At 34.1% G+C, this 17,781-nt stretch overlaps 1 protein-coding gene and 1 long non-coding RNA gene across 4 annotated transcripts in view; one reads left to right on the top strand and one right to left on the bottom strand.

Annotated features, from left to right (window-relative positions):
- XRCC4 (X-ray repair cross complementing 4) overlaps positions 1-17,781 on the bottom strand; it is a 377,298-nt gene that overhangs the window by 60,105 nt on the left and 299,412 nt on the right. The gene's annotated exons all lie outside the window — the stretch shown is intronic.
- LOC116423403 lies at positions 6,915-16,877 on the top strand. The gene is made up of 3 exons (XR_004234000.1): positions 6,915-7,404; positions 11,620-11,728; positions 16,797-16,877. It is a non-coding gene; the product is annotated as an uncharacterized LOC116423403 (long non-coding RNA).

Here is a 17,781-nt window from a genome sequence, read left to right as displayed (position 1 = left end):
AAAAAAGAAAAAAATAAGAAAATAAAATGCAAACAAACAATAACAAAAAGAGTGAAAATGCTATGTTGCTATCCACACTCAATCCCTACAGCCCTCTCTGAGTATAGGTGACTATCACAAGATCACTGGAATCATCTCACTGTTGAAAAGAGCCACGTCCATCAGAATTGATCATTGTATAAGCTTGTTGTTGCCTTGTACAATGATCTCCTGGTGTTGCTCATTTCATGTAAGTCTCTCCAGGCCTCTCTGAAATCATCCTGCTGATCATTTCTTGTAGAACAATAATATTCCATTACATTTAAACACTATAACTTACTCAGCCATTCTCCAAATGATGGGTATCCACTCAGTTTCCAGTTTCTTGCCACTACCAAAAGAACTGCCACAAACATTTTTGCACACATGGGTCCTTTCCCCTCCTTTCAGATCTCTTTAGGATACAAACCCATTAGAAACATTGCTGGATCAAAGGGTAGCTTGATTGCCTTTTGGGCATAGTTCCAAATTGCTCTCCAGAATGACTGAATCACTTCACAACTCCCCCAACAATGTATTAGTGTCCTAATTTTCCCATAGTCCTTTCAACATTTGTCAATATCTTTTCGTGTCATCTTAGCCAATCTGAAAGGTATGCAATGGTACCTCAGAATTGTCTTAATTTTCATTTCTCTGATCAACAATGATTTAGAGAATCTTTTCATATTACGAGAAATAATTTCAACTTCCTCACCTGAAAATTATCTGTTTGTTTCCTTTGGCCATTTATCAATTGGAAAATGGCTTGAACTCTTATAAATTTGAGTCAATTATATGTTTTAGATATGACTAGATCTATCTTTTAAAAATGGAACTCACTATTTAAAAGTTTAGTTTTTGCAAATGGCAATGCAGCTTGTCACTTAACAGACCAGAATGATTCTACTAAAGAACTTAGTATTAGAAGAAATAGAAATAATTATATTGTTAGCAGTAAAAATAATGAATTATATGCAAATTCAAAGTAACTGGTAGATGAAAAAACATCCTGATATGCTGAAACAGATGAAGGTGCAATCAAAAGAGCTAATGCTTGCTGCAAAAGGAGGCACTGTATCAATGACTTGTGGAGTTCTTGTTAGTAAAGTCCATTGAGCCATTAGAACATCATAACCTTAAGTTCAACATTAGAATAAAGTGAAACTCCTGGCCTCAAATCATTACCCTGAATAAAACCAACAAAAGCATTAAACTTTAATTTTAAATAAAAATAATTATAGTTGAAGGTTGTGTGGAAGATTCTGCATTTGTAGTTTAAATCATATTATAAGAAAAAAGTGGTAAATTGTCCAAAGAAAGACTGATTAACATATGTAATGAATGATCATTATGGTAAATATTGAAAAAGAAGATCTGAGTTCAAATCCAGACTCAGACACTCACTGGATAACTTGGGCAAGTCACTTAATGCAACTGCCATTCCTCTCTCCCATCAAAATAAATAAATAGTGAAAGAATAGATCTTGAATTCTAACCTACTAGAAAATACATGAATGACTATTTACAAAGGATAGATGATAGAAACTTACTGGTGTTTTTCTTGGTCTTTTAAAATGAGATAATATGTAAAATGTTTTGCAATATTTACCTAATTGGCACATAAATACTAGATATATTGTTATTATTATTAAAAATTCTATAACTAGCTTTCACTTAAGAAATGAAATATGTGATTTTATCCATATGTGAAAATAACACTTCTGATTTATTATATAGTTGTGGCAATGTTTAGTGAGTAGCTAAACCCAATGGTGAAGCAATGGGCTAGATTTGGGGATTCTTTAGTCATGGACATATACAAGCTGTTTTATTAGGTTATATGCTCTAATCAAATGAGCCAATTTCAGCTGTAGCAGAAAGCATACACATACACACACACACACACACAAGATAAATAGAGTAATTATTTCTGCAGGCAACATGACATAGCTTATAAAAGGTCAGGGCAAAATCCAGAGGCATCCATGTATGAGTTCCATAGAATTCTAACAATGTCAGCTAGACTGACTTGTGTTGAGGATGAATAAATAAGACTTTGAGGAAATTAATTCATACCTAAGAAAATTATAGATTTTTAGCATATTTCTTACATAATTTATAATTTCTAATATTTGGGGCAAGTTAATCCTTCTGTTGTAATCTCAGGCAGATGTCTCCTATATTCTTTCCTCATTTTTTGGCTCCTGTTTGTATTACAAATTATTTCTTGCCCATTATAGCTCCTTTTTTATTTTTTGCATGGGTCTTGCCAGAAAACAAACTATATATTTCTCAGGATTAAATATCTAGAGTTGGAAGAAGCTTCAGAGACCATCTAATCTAACCCTCTCAATCCATAAACCGAGGTCTACAGAGGTTAAGTCAAATGCCCAAAGTGATCTTTTCTGCACCTGGTGGATGGAGGTTGTAGGATATTTTCCTATATGCTCAAATCTGGCAAGTTTTGGGAGGGCTTCATTATAAAGTCACAGCTGCAACATAATAATATATAATATTATTAGGAAGAATATAATAATGTTTAAATAATATTTACATATTGCTTTATGGTTTGCAAAGTGTTTTACAAATATGATCTCATTTAATCCACACAGCAACTCTGGGAGGACTGCTCTTCCTACTAGACCACCTTTATTAAGAAGAGGAGGCAAGAGGAAAACTTGAGAAAGGAGAAAAAAAAAATCAGGTCAATTAGGCAGTTGTACTCAGAAGACACTACTAGGAACCTTGGAGGTCTCCACATCTCAGTGATTTATGCTTCTGGCACCTGTTACTTCTTCTTCAGTGTGAATTAGGCAATGTAACACAGTATTCATGGATTTGGCTATTTACTGGGACATCTAGAATGTATCCCCTGAGAATGGGGAGGGAATCCTATTTATAAAGAATAGCAAAAGATATTATTGCATGGACATCTTAAAGGATCATACTTTGAGAGTTACTTATCCAGGATAATATTTCACTATTAATTACACAATGGAAGAAATAAAGAGGATAGACAAATAGACATAATAGATTATGAACAGAAGCATCTTTTAAATGTTTTGGATATAAGTTATGATTAGCTGAGAAAGGAAACTGACATTCATACAGACAGATCTATTCATGTCCACTGGCCCCAAAGGACGTATTTAGATTTCAGTCAGAAATTTATTATGCCAGAATATTCTGTTTCTAGAACCTCACCCTCCTACGGATATTATCTTATTAATCTGGAATTAGGGGCTGGAACACTCAGACTAGTCTCTAGAGAAACATGCCAAGGGGAGGGGAGATCTTAACAATTCTAGTTCAGATTCAAATGAATTTTTTGGGAAAAAATAGAGTAATAACTAGCTTCTGTGAAAAAGCATGTTTTTTAACTTTTGAAAATCAGATGTAGCATTCCAAGAGGGTGGCGTGACATCAGAAGGGATCAGTGTCTGTGCCTCCACCCAAAAGCAGAATTCATCTGAACACAACCCAAAGGGATTACCTAAGGAACTATGAGACTCATACAAATGAAAGAACATTTTGGTGATTTCCAAGTGAATTTATTACTTTTAATTTTTTAAGTCTATTATAATGAACCAAACATCCTCATTTAAAATGAACTTGTTGCACAATAGAGCATCTTTGCAATCATTCCAATTATTTCAAGGTATTTCTCAACAACTGTGGACAAGGCCGAATGATTCTGGAAAGAGCCTCACTCTTATATTATTTGTTTCTGATAGTTAGGAGGTCCAGAAGATCTGTGAAGGAGATTACCTAAAACAGCAATTCCACAGAGTAATCCATGGCAACCAAGTATTCCACTGCTACTGCTTATGAGAAAGACCAGATCCTCTTTCCCAATATTTTATATTCATCTTTTCTTCTCTACCTCATTTAGAGTTATATCTAAATATTTAATCATATTCAAATTTCTGAATTATTTATGCTCATTTTGAGAGCAATACTCTCCAATACTCTGAAGAACAACCAGATAGATGATAACCTTAGAGCTAGTGGCTATTAAAAGAAAATGTTTATATGTCTTTATACATATTTATATGCATATGTATGTATACAAATAGATATGTATGTATATATATGTGTGCATATATATGTGTGTATATACACACATATATATGTACACATATCCACATCTATATCTTCAAGTTCAAGAGGTTGAACTATCAGGAAATCTTAGCCTAGGGTCAGTGAAAATGTTTAAAAATATTTTAATAATTGCATTTTAAAATAATTTTCTTTGTAATCCCATATATTTTTATTTCATGCATTTGAAATCATTATTCTGAGAAGGATAGCTAAATGGTACAGCGTTACAGTGTACAGAACATAAGCTTCTTTGTTGCTGTTAGTTCTTCATGTTTGAAGAGGCCTCAATAATATCATGAGTGATGTTTTGACTTGTGTGTAACTCAGGAAGACTTGTCTTCCTGGGTGCAAACCTGGCCTAAGACACTTACTAGGTGTATGAAACTAGCAAGTCACATAACACTGTCTGTTTCAGTTCCTCAGAATACCTCAAATTTGGTTGTGAAGAATTGGACACAACTGAAACTACTGAACAAAACAAAAGCATGCTGTGAAGGGGTCCATACATTTCATCACACTAACAAAAGGTCCCTAGAACAAAAGAAATGAAGAACTTCCAAACTAGATGACCTCAAAGGTTCCATCTAGCTCTAGAACCTAGAATATACTAATGCACAAAAGATTTCAGTGAAAACATGGCATAAGGAAGCCTAAATTACTTATTTTAATTAAAGAGACAGTTTCTATTAGATTCATATCCAGTGGGGAGGGGAAAAACATTTCATGTAAATATTACCTAAGGGAGTTGATCATGAAAAAATCTGTTTGAACATAATTCAATTCTTAAAATATTAGTGTTTTAGTTATTAAATTGATATTTCACAAAAACAAATTATTTCATCTTTAGTATCTAGGGGCTTCCAAGTTTATTCCCATAACATTTTAACAACAAACCATAAAACATTAAAACCACTAAAATCAATGAGTCAAGAAATATTGCAAAACTAAGATTTAAAAAAATTTAAACATTAACCCAAATCTAATTGAATATGTGGACTTTATTGTGGAGAAAACCATTGAATAATAGTTTTTGTTTAGACTTTTAAAATTAAGATGTTAGTTTGAAGCACAATTTTGAAATATAGGACATTTAATGCAAATTAGTGGATTAGTATCCTTTGGGGCCAAGGATCTGTTAGGCTTCTTAGCCTGAATTTATACCCCAGCATGTGATAACTTGGCATAGCTACATTCTGTTGCTATGTAAATCTGTTCCTTTTCTATCTGCCTAATTAAGTTTCTAAGAGAAAAGTCTGCTGAACAAAGTCTCTCTTTCCTAAGTTCTTGCAATTGAAAATAGACATCATCAACCCAGAAAAAGAATTACATTTTGACCTCAGTAGACTATTTGTCTCTTTGCCTTTTTTTATGGTTCCTTCTCTCTCTTTTACATATTAAGTTTTGCTTTTGACACTGTTCCCATTGCCTCTTTACCTCATACTATTTATTCAATTTTTTTTTATTCAGTCATATTTCCAATTTTGATCTTCCTCTAAAAATATGTTTTAAAAGGTTTCTGGGAAAGTGCAAACATATAGACAAAAGTATAAGATGAAATCATTGTATATATCTCAGAACTGGGATCATTGTGACTTTAGCAAGACAATTCTGATCTCCGTTAAGACTTAAATAAATGTAATACAAAACACTTAACAAGTACACTCATGTCTAAGAAGGAAGGTGGGGTGAATGGAACATGTACCTAATGTCTTCCCTTTGGATGACAGCAATAAGGCAAAGTATGAGAGTCATTTGGAGTCATTTAATGTTCAACTCCAAATCTTAAAAGGCTAGGCAGACATGCACATTTTATGAATTAATGGAAGAGAGGAGATGACAAAGATGTAAGCTGGATAAAACAGGACAATGAGTCACATTACCATTTTGAAACATTTCAATTTTAAGTCACAGTTTTATCTGTATTTTAAAAATGTGAATTTTCCTTGCTACTAGCTCTTTTAAAATATTGATTTAATTTATCAAGCTGACAAATAGTAAGAAATAGCAAACTGATAAATCCTGCAGCAAGGTGAAAGGTCACAGCAGTAGAAAATAGCTACTCTATTTAACATTCTATTCTACTTTCAGGTTGGTATAAGTAATAAAGCACTGACCAGGCCCCAGGAAATTTAGATTCAAGATCCAGTTCTTCCATCTAAATAGCTAACTTAGACTGTTACGTGACTTGCCTAAGACACAACTTCCTTATCTAAAAAAAATGAGAGGGCTCAATTACCAACCTGCTGAGTTCATTGATCAAGGTTGTCCAGTTTCCAATTCTAATTTCTTTTTTAAAAATTAATTGATAAGGTATTTTATCTATGTGCTTAATCACAAAAATTAATTCCACCATTCTTTATTTAATGAATTTCATTGTGTCAATATATTCATCCACAGTGTGTCTAATAATGAAGGAAAGTTGCAAGTCATTCTAATAACAACTGATGGGAAAAAACCCCAAAACAACAGAAATCAGGCTAGCTTCAATAACTGAGAGGAAATTGCTTCATCTAGGAAGATCTTTGACAAAGGTCTGTACAAACCACTGCACATTTTAAAAACAGATATGCAATGTTATTACTGAAATTGCTAAATCATCAGTGAAGTTGAAGTGATCAACTATCTGAAATGATAGGGAAAATTTTAAAAGCACTGACTGAGGGGCAGCTAGGTGGCTCAGTGGATATTGCACCAGCCCTGAAGTCAAGAGGACCTGTGATCTTAGACACTTAACTCTCACTAGCTATGTGACTTAACCCCAATTGCCTCAAAGGGAAAAAAAAAAAAAAGCACTGACTGGCTAGATATTCTTCAACTCATTCCCACTGGTAAACTGTAATCAAACTGAGGCAGTTATCATGGAATTATGAATGGGGGAAGGAAGAGACATTTTCATAGATTATGTCACTATATATATGTTGTTGCTTCGTCTATATCTTCAGGTTAAAGGAGCTAAGTGCCATCATGAAGTTTTTATTACTGTTGCTATTTATTGGATGAGATGAGCCAAAGAATATAGCTTAGGCTGTATATTGGCAAGAACTTTTATCAGTTCCCCATTTACATGGGCAACAAAAGTGTGGAAGCTCATTTTAGGTTGCTTGCAGCAATAGTGTACATTTATCAAACTGGCCCATATTTTATGCAGTTTGGAATGGCATAACTGTGAGTAGAAAGGCAAGCCTCCTCCAGGCTTGCAACAGCTCGGCTACAATGGTCTGAGTTGGTTTCCCTTATTTCTGTTTCTGGTGTGAGGCCTGGCTTCTGACATTCTTGGGAAGGCAGGTAAGAGCTTGTGTAATGTGTCTATGTTCACCTGGGTGTCTGTGTGTGGTCCACAGTTGGACTGGATTAGCAGGGCTAATAGTCCTGACAGTAACCAAGTGACAGAGTGGAGGAGGGGAGTTTGAAAGTTTTGTCAGGGAGACCAGAAGTTGGTCAAGGAAGCCTAGAGAGGGTGCAGCTGGGAGCCACCTAGAGACCCCAGTCACTTGGATTCTCAGAATGTAAAGAACAGCACAGATTTAGTTTCAAGTGTGGTAAAATCTAATCAACTCCTTGAGAACTGCAGGCAAAAACCACAGAGAGGAGGAATTTGTGTAAAAGTTAAGGAAAGGAGTCCACCTGGCAGGAATTCTTGGCTAGGGACAGAGAGCTCCAGAAATTAGTAGGGAAGCTTAGAGAGATAGAGATAATTAATCTCCTGCTATCCTTAATTTCATCTTAGAGAGATCTTAGGGTTCTGAAGAGAAGAGAGGTAGGGGGAAAAAGGTTCTGACAGATTCTGAGGCATATGTCCCAGAGCTTGGGAAGAAAAGGGGAAATGTTTCTACCTAGAAATGATGAAACCTGCTATAGAGTAACTGAAGAAGACAGAACTTTACAAATAGATGAAATGGGCAGGAATATGTGAGTGGTAGAAGACATAGAGTTTGGAATTTAACTGATATAAAGGTAATTGGGAATAGTGTTTGCATTGCCTCCTTCTACCATCTCAATTCCTATACCAAATGGGTCATGGATGGTTCTTTTTGTTTGCCCAAGCAGGAACTCTCACATTTTGGAGGAAATCAAAAAAAATTCCTGCAGGTATGTAAGCCACAATAAAAAGGAAGAAGAACAGATACCCTTGAAAAAACAAAGTCTGTAAGATGTGCTTAGAAAGAGAAGGCAGATCAGCTGAAATCTCACTAGGATTATAATTGTCCAATTGATCTTCTTTTTGAGATGTTAGTCTCTATTTGCAGATTTATATATTTTAATAAACAAAAAGGGTGAATCCTGGGAATCTATCCAGGAAAATGATGTTATTTGACTATTTCAACTATCAGCAAGGAGGTTCTTTGGTAATGGACAATACAGAGCAGTGGGAGTATGAAGGTGACATACTTTTCAAAAATTATCAATTTGGTATTCTGACATTCTGAAGTTCAATAACTTAAGGCTGAATAGCTTGGGGTTTTTGGTGTGCTCTAATTCCTCACTTTTGGAAGTATCTATTTTCTTTTGTACATCATTCATGATTACCCTTCTTGGAATTTATAAAAGGTTTGGATGATTCTAGGCCTTATGCAAATGAATGAAATATAAGATTTTCAGTGTCTTCTTAAGACTTCAGAATTCTACCAAAACTTTATATTAAAGTAGTCAAGATGGAAAGCTGCTCCAAACAATTTTTCAAGGAAAAGACTTATATAATGGCTTCACTGGTATAGTACCTCAAAAGTTTCAGTCTTTTTTCTTTTCTTTTTCTTGTTGAAATGGATCCTGATAGGGTAGCCACTGGGAATCCCAAAGAATGAAAGACCTAAAGCTAGAAATCATGCAGTTATTCATTATCTGTTATTCACTACATTTACTCCTTGAGAAATATGAGGAACTGCATTGTAAGGAATAGGGAAGTTATTGGTAATTGGAGCTACCCACAGATTTGATAATGTACTATTGAAAGAACAACAAAATCCAATTATGTTCTATAGCATCAATAAAAAAAAATCACATCATACTAAATCTGTTACATGCTTCTATGTCCACAGTTATCCTGCAATCCAAATATTGTATTAATTTAAAAATGCCCCAATCCTGCAATATGTCTGTGATACACATCTGGGTATTGTATCCAATGAAGTGGACAACACATCTTTACTTGTTTGTCCTATAAGGCCTTCTTCCATATTTCCCTTTCCTAAGTTTGCCACTGAAGATCCACCCAAACCAATGAGAGGCTTTCTCCCAAAGGAACTGATTATACATTAAATTACCCAGACTACTGCTGATGACTACGTCACATTTTGTGAAAATAATTTTGGAATGTCTTCTAAAGGAAATTAGGAATTCAGCTATTTTTCATGCTAATAATGATGCCATCCTCAGTATTTATTGCTTAAAAGTCTCCTGGGACTCTGGACAGTATTTGGATATTTTATTACAACCATTAATACAGGGAATAAAAGACAGCTGAGTGTGATGGGGCATTGTCTGATCTCAAAGTCAGGAATTCTTGCATTAACAGAAATGTAAGAAACTGTGTGACATGACCCTTATTTAAGGACAAGTCACTTAAATCCTCAATGTTATAGGAAATACTCTCAGTCTATCAACTGAAGAAAGGACAACTAGCATTGATAGAGGAGAGAATGACCAGGTAATATACTAGGAACCTTCAACAGCTTGAGTGTGGTAGTCTGGAGGTGTTTTTCACTTGTTTGTTTTATATGGACCTGCTCATTGACACTCTGCCAAGGAACTAGAGCACTTGTGTGCCACTTTTAAATTTTCCCATTATTTGTATATAGTTTATACTCTAGGTCTCTCCACGCTGGAGAACGAGGAGGCAGAGGACACAAAAAAAGGAAAACTCTTCTTGATTTAGTCAAGAACTGAATATCTGTTGAGAGTATATTGAGCTCTGGTTTTGATACCAGGAATTCCTGGATTCAAATCCCGCCTCAGATACTAGCATGGCAAGTAACCTGACATCTCTGAGTCTCAGATTCCTCATCTGTTTAAATAAGGTGGGTGATCTTGATGCCTCTTAGGTTCTCTCCCATGCTAAATTTATAATATTATAAGCCTTCATGGCCAAGAGCATTCTTTATTGTCTAAACAAAGTGTGTATCATAAAGATTGTACATGGCAGGTTCTCTTAGGCACCTTTTTATTTCAAAATTAGTAAAGAGTAAATAGGCCCTCCTTGAAAGAGACATTTTATAGGTAGCAGAGAGAAACTAAAAGAAGTTAGAGATTAGGCTCAGTGGTCTTAAAACATGCTCACTCATTTAAAGCTTTATTTTGTTCTCCTTCCTTCTATGGCATTTACTATCTCTAATCAATGCTATATGTGGGGATAAACTTTAAATTATTTGTCAAGAAGGGAAATGTACTTTCTCTCTTCCTATTCTCTACTAACATTTTATGACAAATATGTAGAGTTTTAGCTCCTGGTAGTTCCTTGGTCAAGTTCTCCATGGTTAATTCTCTCCACAGTTAGTGGAAATGAAGTCTATTTTTATGTGGTTAGTACCTTTTTTGAGTCAGACAACAAGCAACTCTAATGGAAAGTTATGTCGCTTCATGAGGAATGTCGAAGTTCTATTTTCTATCTTAACCTTCCAAAGGGGAGAATGTGAAGCCATTTGATTGGCACATGATGACATTGGAAAGAACATCTGTTAAAAAACCCTGTGAATAATAAAATCTATCCTAATTGCCTATTTAAGAAAAGCTATAATTATCATAATACATGTCTTATTTAACAAACAAGACATTAATTTGTTTTGTAAATTTTCAAAGCTATATTCAAATCTGCTTTTTTCATTTTTAAATTCCTATTGAGTCCCACCAAGTCTTCTTAATTAGTTAATCAATATTTTTTACAATGTTTTACAATAACCAAAAGAATGATTTATTTAGATGTTCCATTCTGTTTTTAGCAGATACATCATTGTATTCATCTCATGACAGGGTTGCTAATCTTTCAGCCAGTTTTTATACTCTCCTAGGTAAATCCAAACTAATAAAAAGCATAAAGGAGACTAAGAGTAATAAGAGTATGCTAATTGCAGTTAACTCTGATTAATCCAATTAATTTTTCTCTTTTCATTTCATGTAGGTTACTTTTGTTTCCCAAACCTACAAGTTCCTTAAAATTAGAGCCACATATTAATTAGCTGTTAATTAGCTCATTTGTTGGGTACATAAAAAGGAGAATAAAATCTTGCTGATTTGAGGGCCAATAGCTATTATTTATCTTCTAATTAGTTAACAATACACAGTAAAGCATAATTCACAATCAGCATATTATATGAAATAGTTTAGATGTGCTTTCAAATATATACCTTCTCAAAAAAGATTGATATTTAGCATTTTTTTTAGATTAAAATTTTATTTACATCAAATTTTTTCATGAATACATGATGGGGGAAATTGAATCAAAACTATGATAAACTAAATTCTTATTGCATATGTTATTTTGTTGATTATGTTAATTTTCTCCACAAGGTACTTTTTCAAGTCAAGCTCAATGAAAGATATCCCATCACAAAGTTCAGAAGTAGCAGTAGCAATACTATCATTGGATATTTATTGACTACACAACATATGAGGAAAGGTAATGTAGTGAATTATAGAATAATAAATCTGTGAATCTATTTATATAATAAAATTGTCAGGAAAAAAGTAAATAATAATGAAGTAGATTTATAAAATAGCTTATTTAAAAACAGGAGATGAACATGAAAGATATCATTTGTGGATAGTAATAATTAATTATAGCTACAAATTTAAAAATTAGAACATAAGAACACTACTTTGCTTTTTTTTTTACTCGCCATCTATGAACAATTCTAGACACTAGAGAATATTATCCTGCACAGTCCTCTGTAGACTCAGAAACCTGGAACCAGAAAAAAATATTTTGTGGTTGGATGGAAGGAAATTACTTAATTTTCCACACAGTTCAAGAAAGTGGGTTAACTGTAGCATGAGCTATTCCAGTCTTTTATGAACTAGCCTTTATCATTCACCAGCTTGAGGACAAAGAACTGTGTAAAATGAAAAACTTCTAAAAAGTCCAAAGTGCTGAGAAGGATTCTCAAGGTACTTGAATTCAAAACAAGAAAAGAAAAATTCTAGGGGAAAAGAGGAAGATGGTAGGGAAAGAGAAAGAGAGGAAATGACAGTTATTAAAGGATTGTTAAAAGATAAGAAAAAGTCATGATCTTTATTTGCTTGGTTCAGCTGGTCAAAGAACCTTTGTGTTTCCTTTGCCTTAATCCATGTGAAAATTGTTGGCTATTGTTTCATTTGTAGTCAATAATTACCAATGGGTTTTCATCTTATTAGGATTGTACCTCCCAATTGCACTTTAAAGAAAAGATAAGAAAGGATGGCACATATCTTTTCCTTGTCAGTGACTTTAAAACGTTAGGAAATAGAAGTAACATGCACAGAGTAGTACAATTCACTGAAGTCAACAATATTGGTGCATCTTTCTAAGGAAGTCTGAAACAGCAACTTTAAAAAGGTTTTTTTTTTTTTTAAAGTATCATATAATTCAGCTTTTTTCCCTAATATTAAATTTGATTTTAAGTTGTAATTTGTAATTACAATTTAAGTAGCCTCTCTCCATATGCTGATTAAAACATCACCATTTGAAATATATAAACATTTTTTGCATTAAATAGTATCCTTAAAAACAACAAATACCATCAGATTTCAAACCAGGTTAAATGTTATCTTGACAGGACTTAATTGTTTAGTAGAAATTTTAAAATGATAGTTCCTTGTCTGTGAGACAATTGATGTATTAAGGATATGCTCAATTTTATAAGAATCATAGAATTTCAATTGGAAGAGACTCCTGAAGCCATCTAATCCAATTCATATATGAAAAAAAAAATCCCTACTAAATACTTCCCACAAGTGATCACCAAACCTTAAATAGTCAATCAACCAATCAACAAATATTTAATTGCTATTGTCATGTATTGTTCTAAATGATGGGGATACAAATGAAATGAATCAAACAATCCCTACTTCCACCCTGCTTGTCCTCTCTGACTATTAGACTAAGTCTAGCCCTCCATCTATGTGAGAAGTTGCTAAGAATTTGAATATAATTTTCAAGTTATCCTTGCCTTGCCCCTGAGCCTTCTCTTTTCTAGTTTAAACAAACATTTCTAGTTCTTTCAATTAATCCTCACATAACATATACTCAAGTATCTTCACCATTTTGGTTGTTTTCCTTTGACTAATTTTCTCAATGTCCTTCCTAGAACAGCTTTCCTTTTCCCTAATCCAGCCCATCCTTAGATTTAAGGTTGATTGACCTCTGGAGGGTGAGGAGGAGGAGGGAAATCTGCTGCCTTCCAATGGGTGGCAGGAAGACAGAGTAGCAATAAATGTTGCTGCTGAGGAGAACCACAATCTTTTGTCTAAAATATTCCTCACTATACCCACTGCCAAATTCCTACTAGGAGGAAGTCTTTCCCAGTATTGGCTATATGCCAATCCCCTGATTTCTACCTTTGCTAGAGATAACACATTTATCATTTGCTTTAAACAATGAATCCACTAATCTGAAGATTAGTGTCATCTGCTTTGTCAGTACTCTTCAAGATCCTCTGCATTTTATTTGTCCTACTATTTTTCTTTCCTAATTTTCACATACATGAGCTCTCCTTTATTTGCTCTCTCCCAATTAGAATGTAAGCTCCTTAAGATTATGAAATGTCTATTCAATTTGTATTCTCAATCTCAGCATAATGTTTAGCACAGAGTAAGTGCTTAATTAATATTTTGTCATTCCATTCCATACAATGTGATAACTAGAATTGAACAAAATATCCCAGATGGTGTCTGACTGGGACAAAATATGGAAGATCAATAGCTCCTCATCTCTGGAAGCCATTCCTATCTTAAAGCAGCTCAAGATTTCATTTACATTCTGAGATCAATGCATGTGAAAAAAAATCAAGTGATGATGTCTGTATCTGACAAAGGAATTGAAATTCACAATACTTCCTTTTGGGGCAATTAGATGGTGTGGTGAATAGAGTACCAGCTCTGGAGTCAGGAGGACTTGAATTCAAATCTGGCCTCCGACATTTAAAACTACTAGTTGTGTGACCCTGGGCAAGTTATTTCATCCCAACTGCCTCTCAAAAAAAACCAAATACAATACTTTCTATTAATGATAACATTCGAATCAAAGTCAATGTGATTATTGCTTCAGAGGAATAAAAAAGAAGTTGAATTGGATGCCACAATTTTAATTGAGGTGATTATTCTTTAAACTTTGTATAGTACTATTATTTAGGACTTCTGGTTAAAATGGCCCAAGGCAGCCCTGGAATAAAATTGAGAAGGTGACTTTTTCTTCCAAAAGGCTATGCCTTTCCCCTAGAGTGGCTTTCTTAGCATTGTACGTTCTGTAACATAAACAGGAAATTTCAAGCACTCAACTTTACTACAATGAAATAAATCTTTACCCCAGAAATGACCATGTGCTAGCAAGCCACTTATCTTTTAGTACCTTGGGCAATTCTATAAAGGTATAAGATACAAATGAGTCACTAATATATTGGTGGATTGAATTTTTACAGGGGGAATTCATTATGCCAATGAAATCACACTCCTGGAATGGAAAAAAGAAAGAAGGGAAAATATAAACTATATATTAGGTATATATATATATATATATATATATATATACACACATATAGGTAAATGCACAATTCTCATTGAAGTTTAGTGAGTAAAAAGATGACATGGCCAAACCTTGCCTAGTCATGGGGTGATGAGAGTTCACATCAAGGTTACAGAAGAAGTGTCAGAGGAGAGAAAGGGGCATATCTAAGAGATGTTATGAAGATAAAATTGATTGGTCTTTGCAAAAGATTAGATATGAGGGTAGGGAGAAATGAGACAGAGTGAAGGGTGAAAGATAACAACTAGATTGTGAGCGTGGATGACTAGGAAGATGATGGTAACTTCATTTGTAATAGAGAAGAAAGGAAGAGAAAAATAATGAGTTCAATTTTTTTTTTTTTTATAGTAAATTTTTATTGATAGAACCCATGCCGGGGTAATTTTTTTTACAACATTATCCCTTGCACTCACTTCTGTTCCGTTTTTTCCCTCCCACCCTCCATCCCCTCCCCTAGATGGCAAGCAGTCCTATATATGTTGAATATGTCCTAGTATATCCTAGATACAATATATGTGTGCAGATCCAAACAGTTTTCTTGTTGCACAGGGAGAATTGGATTCAGAAGGTAAAAATAACCCGGGAAGAAAAACAAAAATGCAAACAGTGTACATTCATTTCCCAGTGTTTTTTCTTTGGGTGTAGCTGCTTCTGTCCATCATTGAACAATTGAAATTGAATTAGGTCTCTTTGTCAAAGAAATCCACTTCCATCAGATTACATCTTCATACAGTATCGTTGTTGAGGTATATAATGATCTCTTGGTTCTGCTCATTTCACTTAGCATCAGTTCATGTAATTCTCTAATGAGTTCAATTTTTGACAGCCCAATTTTAAGATGTAATTTAGCTATAGACACAGAACTAGTCAGTGTAACTTTATTGTAAAAAATCTATGTTTTCTGACTCCAAGTCCAGGACTCTTCCTAAAATTCATCAATGTGGTTATTCCAATCCAATTATGTCTGCCCATCTTTTGCAATTCTTTCCCATATCTTCCTATAAAGCCAATATGTGGAGCCATCCAATGTAGAATGGCTCATTTTCCTATTCTTTTGATACTGCATGGATAGCAATAGAGCACCCAAGTCATTCACCAGTAATCTCTTATTTTAGCTATGCCACCAGTCCTATTTATATTTCTAGTAACATATTTCTTTGATGAAGTCTTTTATTATCTATTTCTTTTCTGCATAATTTCAATAAAGGACCATGACAAATCAAGTCATTGTATACTTGGAAACTTCAAGATAAAGATACAGATGACAACAATGAAGATATGGTAGGAAAATATGATTTAGGTTGAAATACAGAGAGAAGGAAAAGGCTTGTCTCATGCCTCTATTTTATCAATATTTTCTTCAGTATGAGAACTAGAATGTGCAGAAGCATGACTTTTTTCTAGAGGCATCAAGAAATCACTGAAGCTTTTTACTCAATGATGTAACATGCTTAAGACCTTCATTTTAGGAATGTTAATTTGGAAAGCATATGGAAAATGGATTAAAAAAAGGAAAGAACAGCAACCACAATGTCCATTTTATGGTTTGCATTTTTCATCCTGGGCTGTAAAGTCATTATTGTTAGCAACTATTTCTTCTCAGTGTCACATGCTAGTCCCCTATATATCGCAAATAGGTCAGGGATATCTGATATGTGTGAATTATTCCAGGTTATTAGGATACATTTAGAAAAGTGCTACTTTGAGTGGTACTGTAGCCTACTTAAAGAGCCACACAACTCTATTTCTCTAAATCTCTAATATGAACCTTGGAGGAGAGTCTTATTCCTTATATTTTAGTTAGAATAAACCTAATGTACTGTTAATTGAACTGATATTAAAGAGGGGCAGCATGCTATTCTAGAAAGCACAATGAAGTTAGGAGGACCTGGATTCTAATCTTAGTTCTTTTGTTTTTCTTTTTTTTTCTCCCTCTCAAAATGCGGTCACCCAATCTTACTGAGACCAGGAGTACAGCAACCAATCAAGGCCTGAACCTTTGTAAAGCTTTGACCTGTTCCATTTCTGATTTGGGCTTCTTCATCTCTCCTTGGACAACCTGACTGCCCTCTGCTCCTAAAACCTCACCATTCTGGTGCCAGCCTTTGTGGCTTTTATTCCACTATAGTTGAGTGTCATTGAACTCAAGTGATTCAGCAGTCTCAGCCTCTGGAATAGTGGGGATTTACAGGTGAGCACCACCACACCCAACAACTAATCCTATCTCTTCTACCAAAATGAGTTAAATGAACTTAGATAAATTGCTTAATTCCTCTGTGACTCAATATCCTCATCTATAAAAGGTCCTTTGCAACCTGAATATAATCTATTTTAAGTGATAAAATTGAAATATTACATCCTATATGAAGTTACTCTGAAAGACCACTCATTTGCATATTGCAAATATCTATAAATAAAGCCTAAAGACCATTTGGTAAGATATGTTTTTATTTTTTATTTTATAGGCATATTTTCATATTTTAAGACATATATTTTATTTTATATTTTAAGGCATAGTTTCATCTTCCAGGAGTTATCAGCATATGGTTACAACTACCAGTTTTGAGAATTCCAAAAGAATGTTGGAGCTGAATTAAATGTCTACTTTATCTTATCAATATTAACTCCACTTAAGTTTCTGTTTACCTTTCCCAACCTCAACAACTAAGTCTATAACAATCTCTTTTTTATCTCCAGGTGGGCTTTCAGGATAGCCTTTGTTTTCGAATTCTATTTCCCTAGAGATACTACACAGTGCCAAATCCCAGGTCAACAATGATTATTGTCCAACCTTTTTGAGGTGATTCACACCATTGTGATTTCAACTATTCAGATGGTGAAATTTGGACATATTATGAGCTTATTTGCTATTAGATTAAGTAAAGATTTATCAGTTAGATAACTTGGTAATTAGGCAATCACTACAGATGAGTAGAATCCAGAAATAAGAGGTA

The sequence above is a fragment of the Sarcophilus harrisii genome, chromosome 1 (assembly GCF_902635505.1).
Source record: "Sarcophilus harrisii chromosome 1, mSarHar1.11, whole genome shotgun sequence".
In the NCBI taxonomy this organism is placed as follows: Eukaryota; Metazoa; Chordata; class Mammalia; order Dasyuromorphia; family Dasyuridae; genus Sarcophilus; species Sarcophilus harrisii.
This window is presented reverse-complemented; position numbering and strand designations above follow the sequence as displayed.